Source organism: Aquila chrysaetos, chromosome 3 (assembly GCF_900496995.4).
Source record: "Aquila chrysaetos chrysaetos chromosome 3, bAquChr1.4, whole genome shotgun sequence".
Lineage (NCBI taxonomy): Eukaryota > Metazoa > Chordata > Aves > Accipitriformes > Accipitridae > Aquila > Aquila chrysaetos.
In genome coordinates this window covers 32,166,990-32,172,989 of record NC_044006.1, presented here as the reverse complement: position 1 = coordinate 32,172,989, position 6,000 = coordinate 32,166,990, and positions in this window count along the sequence as shown.

Genomic DNA, 6,000 nt, shown 5'->3' with positions numbered 1-6,000 from the left:
AAATGCCTCTGGCAAGCTGAAACTTAGAGAGGGTGAGTGGTACCCATGCTTTTCCAGCGCCGGGCGTTTTCCAGCGTCCCCCTTACTGGAGAGTGGGGAGAGGCTGCTGTCCCAGCTATAGCATGTAGGAAAATCCAGAGATGGACAAAATGAGTTATGTACGTTTTGGCTTTTCCTGCAAACTATGCCCAGCCTTACAGCTGCCCCGTATTCCCTGTGGAGCGAGAGTGGCATCTGCTGGACACATCCCCCTCGAACTGATTTTTTTGTTACTTTTTTTTTGAATGCTCGATACAATGGAAATGACGGGGGAGCACTTTGTATAAAGCAGTCCTGATTAACTAGATCAGTGACAACTGCTGGCTGCAATTATTCCTGTAACTCACTATTTTTCAATACCCCTTGTCATGCAAGTAGCACCAATTCACAATCTGTCATTGCAGCACACCCGCTGCACGAGCCTCCCTACCCAATCATTACACTCCTGTGAGTGGGAAGGAAGGAATGAGCACCTGTCCTAGCTTGCTGAAAACATGTATTATTTTTTTCCTGACTGCTTAAAAAAAAAACCAACCCAAATCAGGGCTTCCTATGCAGGCAGAGATAAAATAAGCCTGTTTCCAATCAGCTACCAAATGTGCATCCCTAGAGATGCTTAGGGCCACATGTGCCTTTGAAGAAAATGTTGTTATTCTCCTTCTGTCTCTGAGACATTCTGTGCCTTGGCAGGACACGACTTCTGTAACTCCTTGTACTCTGCAAACCCTGTGAATAATAGATGTGCTCTGAGGCAGAACTTCTGCCAGGGGTGCTCCTCACATCACTGACTTGTCTGGAGAGCTGAATTTTTGGTGCGTGCAGAAGGGCTCTTTCTGAGAGATGAACAGAAAAACAAGCCCACACAAAACACTGAACCTGAGACAGCCTGTTTTCATTGAATTCAGATCTTGCCACTGAGTGACTTTTGCATGGCTGGAGCGTGAGTGCTTCGTTAGAGATCAGAGACTGAGGGGTTGTCTGTCCCCTTACTTGTGACGAACATGAACTCCTACTGGAAGTTTTTCTGCAAGTGGGCCACTGACTCTCTCCTGGGCAGGGTCTTTGCTGTCTACAAGCAGCTGTACTCAAATTTCTGCCCTTTCCTATTTGAGACTTTTTTTTTACCCAGCTGCCCCCTTTCCTAAATTTCACAGGAACATACAGTCTCAGAGATTGATACCTCTCTGCAGGCTTGGTAGGAGTTGCCCAGTGTGTTCAACAGTCACTAGGATGGGCAGTGAAGGAAGCGCACACAGTGGCATAGGCACGCCATGTGATAGCATGAGCTGCGCTTCCTTAGGAAAACAGACTACAAAGTCTGGGACTGCACGCAACAAAATGCAGCTCTCCATAGCTGTTGTTCTGCAAAGAAATTATGAGGGCGAAGATGAAGCAATTATATAGCAACTGCCAGAAAGCAAAAGCCACCAGGGCTGGCTTTCCTATGTGCCAGGCTTACCTTCCCAAGCACTGTAACTGCACTAAGAGAGGGATATCCACCTGTTTGGCATTGCACCAGCCCAGGCAGCAACCAAAGAAAAGGTGACATTATGTGAGCAGTGCAGTCAATTTCAATGAGGAGTGGGATCTGCAGGTATAGCCTGAGGATGGCTTCTCTGGCTTTTTTACTTGAGACACCCTTAAGGTAACAAAAATGTGATAGTACATGATGCATCTCGGATGTATCCTGGAAGGTTCATCTGCTGAAGAAAGCAAAGAAGTGCCAGCACCCTTCCCACCGGCAAGTTTTTTTCTCCTGTCCTGCTCCAAGGGTTGTATCCCTGATGCAGTGGCAGAGGCTGTGGAAGAAAGAGGTAAATGAGGGGACAGAGATGGCAGGCAGAGTCCTCCATCACTGGGAACAAGTGCTAAGAATATGGTCATTTAAAGACAACAACATAGGAGTGCAAGATGGAAAGAAAAACAGCTTTGAGGGACAAAGGATTTACTCTTTCTTGTTTCTCCTTGAGATGTGCCCATAGGTGGCAGAGGAGCATTAATATTCTTGCCCCATCTTCTCCCGAGATACAGAGCTTGCCCTCAGCCTGCTCTCTTCCCCTCCTGGTTTTGCATCATGTGGCCGGAGTGAGGAAAACACTGCCAATCCCCTAACCACAGCCAAGTACCATACAGCTGAGCTGCACCATGTCTTGCCACTGGTTCAAAGGTCTGCTTACACAGAAGAGCAGAGCAATGGTAAACCACAGTGTGAGCTCAAACTGCTGTTACACCACTGCAATGCTGAGGGTTGACCTCTTTTTCTGACACACAGGGATTTTTCTGGTTTAGCTTATGTCATGCCAAAATGAGTTTAAAACAGGGGAAAAAAAAGTGCCACTTTCATTCCACAACAAAAACATCCACACAGGCCACCAGCCTAGTGGAGAGACTGAATTAAATTTACCGGTAATCACTACAGCATTTCTGCTCAGAATCACTCAGTGTGGATTTGTACCATGTTTTGCAAGGTCTGTTCAGAACTAGGAGGAGCGGTACAAACAGGGCCTGTTTTGGCATCCATGTCACACGCTTCTGCAACAGTTCTAGCACTGCTCATGCAAACAGGGAAATGCTACTGCCTTTCTCCACCCCAACACCTCCCATGCCATAGCTGCCTTCAGAGCTCAAGAAGGGCAACGATGCTGCTTCTGGGAAAGAACGAGGCATGTTCCTGCATGGTGGCTGGAGCTACATGATGTCTTCTGCAGGCTGAAAGTTAGTAGCACAGAAATGGTTACAGACACGGCAGTGCAAAAGAAGTACCAACCTACTTCGTGCGAAATACACTGCAGGGTTCAAATGTGAAGCCAGAGGGTTAATACAGGACTGGAAAATACCATCCAGAACTGAATTTATTTGATAGTTTTCCCATGCTGAAAGAGAATAAAAGGAGGAAAAAAACAAGAGCGCTCCCAGCCTGCAGAAGATAAAAGGATGGGAAGAAAGAAAATTAACATTAAACTGTAAATAATAATAAATATTAAATATAATAAAAAATCAGAAATAAATTGTAAAATGGACACTAAATAGCAGAGCTGCCTAAAGACAGCAGGATACAGCCCTTTCATCTGCCAGTCTACATTCAATAGTCATAACTTTCATGGGGAAAAAAAATTCTCAAGTACTCAACAGCCTTGAGAGACAACCTGCTTAGTGTCTGGTGAGACACCAGTCCCTGCCAGAGGCGGCCAGTAAGACAAACTGATCCTCTGAAAGGAGCAATCACTTCTGTGGTGGTAGATGCTAATGCACCCTGAGACAACAGGCCACAGAAACATCACACTGACAAAATCCTCTTGACACAGCAAACTAAGAGATTTCAGTAATGAGGGAAACTACTGTGACAAAATCTCCTGTAACTGTTTGCTTTGTATCACTAGAGAATTGCTATCATTCAGAAGAGCTTTACAATGAGGGAAGTAAAACTCTAGGTCATAGGAAAGAAGCCAGATTTCGAATGCACTTACACAAAGATGAGCAGAAATTCCACATTAAGTTGGTCCCACTGTACATTCATATACAAGATAAAAAATTGGGGCCCAGCTACAGCCTGTGCAGTACAACCCAGCATTCTTCCTTTGAAAACTGATGTAATATTTGGCAAGAGTTTCAAAACAGTTGCTGAAGTCACACCTGCAAGTACCTGTAGGTCTGCGAGCAGAGCAGATGCCCTCACAAGTCAAAGCGACTAAAGCCAGCTGCATGCCAGGACTGTGTGCACCAGAATCTGTTTGCAAAAGCTCTCTCCCACTTTTCTTGGGTCCAGATTTCATGCACACCAAATTTTTAGCATTTGTTTTTAAATAGATCCCATACATTTTGTCCCTCCAAGAGTTAGAAGGAGCTCAGGCAGTAAGAAGCTCGTCACAGTCTGTCTCTACAGACCTGGGCTCCAGGAGGTACAAGCAAAAGCAAAGCGTTGATACACACCCTAAAAGCAAGACATAGATACACACCCTCCTCCTTCCCATATCTGATCTGGAGGGGGGATTCATATGGCTGTCCTTTCCCTTTGCCCCTTCCTCCACCCCAAATGGCACTGACCATGCAGTGACATCTCAGGACCACACTGAGTGTGCAGCAGCCAGGGAGAGCCCCGGGCTGCCTCAGGAAGGGCCCAAAACTCACTTTGGCATTGGCCAGAACAAAAAAAAAGGCAGGTGGATACACGCACAGACACAGCCACTTTAATAGTTCATGTCTCCTAAATGATGGCACATACTATTTGTGCAAACATGTAAAAACAGAATTGCAAAATGAACGATGGATATTCCTCCTGGTCAGTGGGGTTACGAGCCCTGTGGGTCAGTGGCTATTCTGTCAGGCAGGGCAGGGAAGGAGGCTGGGTTTCTGCAGGACATCGCGGTCCCTGTTTTATAGGGAAGGAACAAGCACAGCAACATCATGACACCTTGTAAAATCATTTGCATTCATTTGCACGAACATGAAATCTCTGCAGACCCCCAGACCTTGCACACTGTATTAAGAAGCTACCACCAGCTGTAACCATCTAGCAGCAAAAAAGGTATCATTTCATTGAAATACTAATTGCAGAGCACAGCCTACTAAGGCTCCTCGAGGAGGAGAGAAAAGCTGTAGGGAGGACTGCACACATGGTTCATTTGCATCAGTTGCCCTTGTTATTCCTCCAGGCTCTTTTTTTTTTCTTCAATATCAATTAAAGCTCATGCTGTGATAACCATGGGGCAGAGAGGGAGCGATGGGGAGGCACACTGAGTGACTGGCAGACATTCCAGTAGGTTTAACTTATCCCACCATATCTTATTTTTTCCTAATTTCCTCCCTGCCCCCCCCCCCCCCAAAAACCCTAAGTAGGATATGCTCAGGAATATATTGCATCTAGGGATAAAAATCTGATGGAAATAAATTCCAGCTTTCTTTGCATAAATAACCGTGTTGATCTCCTCCACGGACAATGCACAAATAGCTGTGGATATCCAGAGCTTTCCCCCATGTTTGGGAAGCTCCCAAACAGGAGGCATACTCCTGACTGCTTACTCTGCGCAGGTTTTGTAGTTACATCCAAGGGGAAACAATGCCTCCAAATTGTTTGGGGCTTCAAACAGGTTAACACAGGTCTCATGTCAGCTGCTCTGGAGATAGCTTTAGACTCCCGAACTAATTTAACTTCAAAAAAACCCAGGGTTTCATTTAACACCCTCCTCTCCAGGAGAGTTAATTTTCACCTGAAAAGGTCATGAACCAGCAGAAGTGTGAAAGGTAGTAGCACCACCAAAGCCCAGCAGGTTTCTACTCAAATTGCTACAGGAAAGGTCCTCCCATCCTCCTCCCTCTTTTTTCAATTGGAAACTTGGTTTCAAAGCAAGATCTGCCCATAGTGCATTTTCCTATGCACATACAGCCATTTGGCCATGATTTGGACGTATGTCAGCAGAAAGACTTGCAAAGCTTTCCCTCCAGACCAAACTCACTTCCCTCCCGTGCTGCCTCGCCATCAGACTGGCCACGTTGTGCTGATGGCACCAGGGAGACTCAGGCTGGGGCCCCTCCAAGGGTCATACTTGCAGCGAGCAAGTAGGTCAGCAGACCTACCCAGGGCTTTCTGTCCTTTTTCTGGCTCATGGCAGAAGTATTCTTCTTCCATCTCAGGCCTGAGAGTATGAAAACAAAGAGCAATCTAAACTGTGCCACCTCACAGTGCTATGGTAAGAAGCTACAGACAATTCAGAGGCTGATTCCTAATGAGCATGAACACTGGCCTTTGCATCTTTTTAGCAATGAAAGCCTTTTTTTTTTTTCTGACAGTAGGTTTCAGAGTTAACATTCCCTCTTTAAAGTATGCTTTGCGTGCTCTGCAGACTCAGGTGGCCTCATTTGTATGAGCTGTTCCGTGCTCTGCGGTAGATATTGGCCATCTCACTGCCCGCTGGCTCAGAGCACACAGTGCACATTTGGGTGCTCTATCAGTTATAGTTTTAA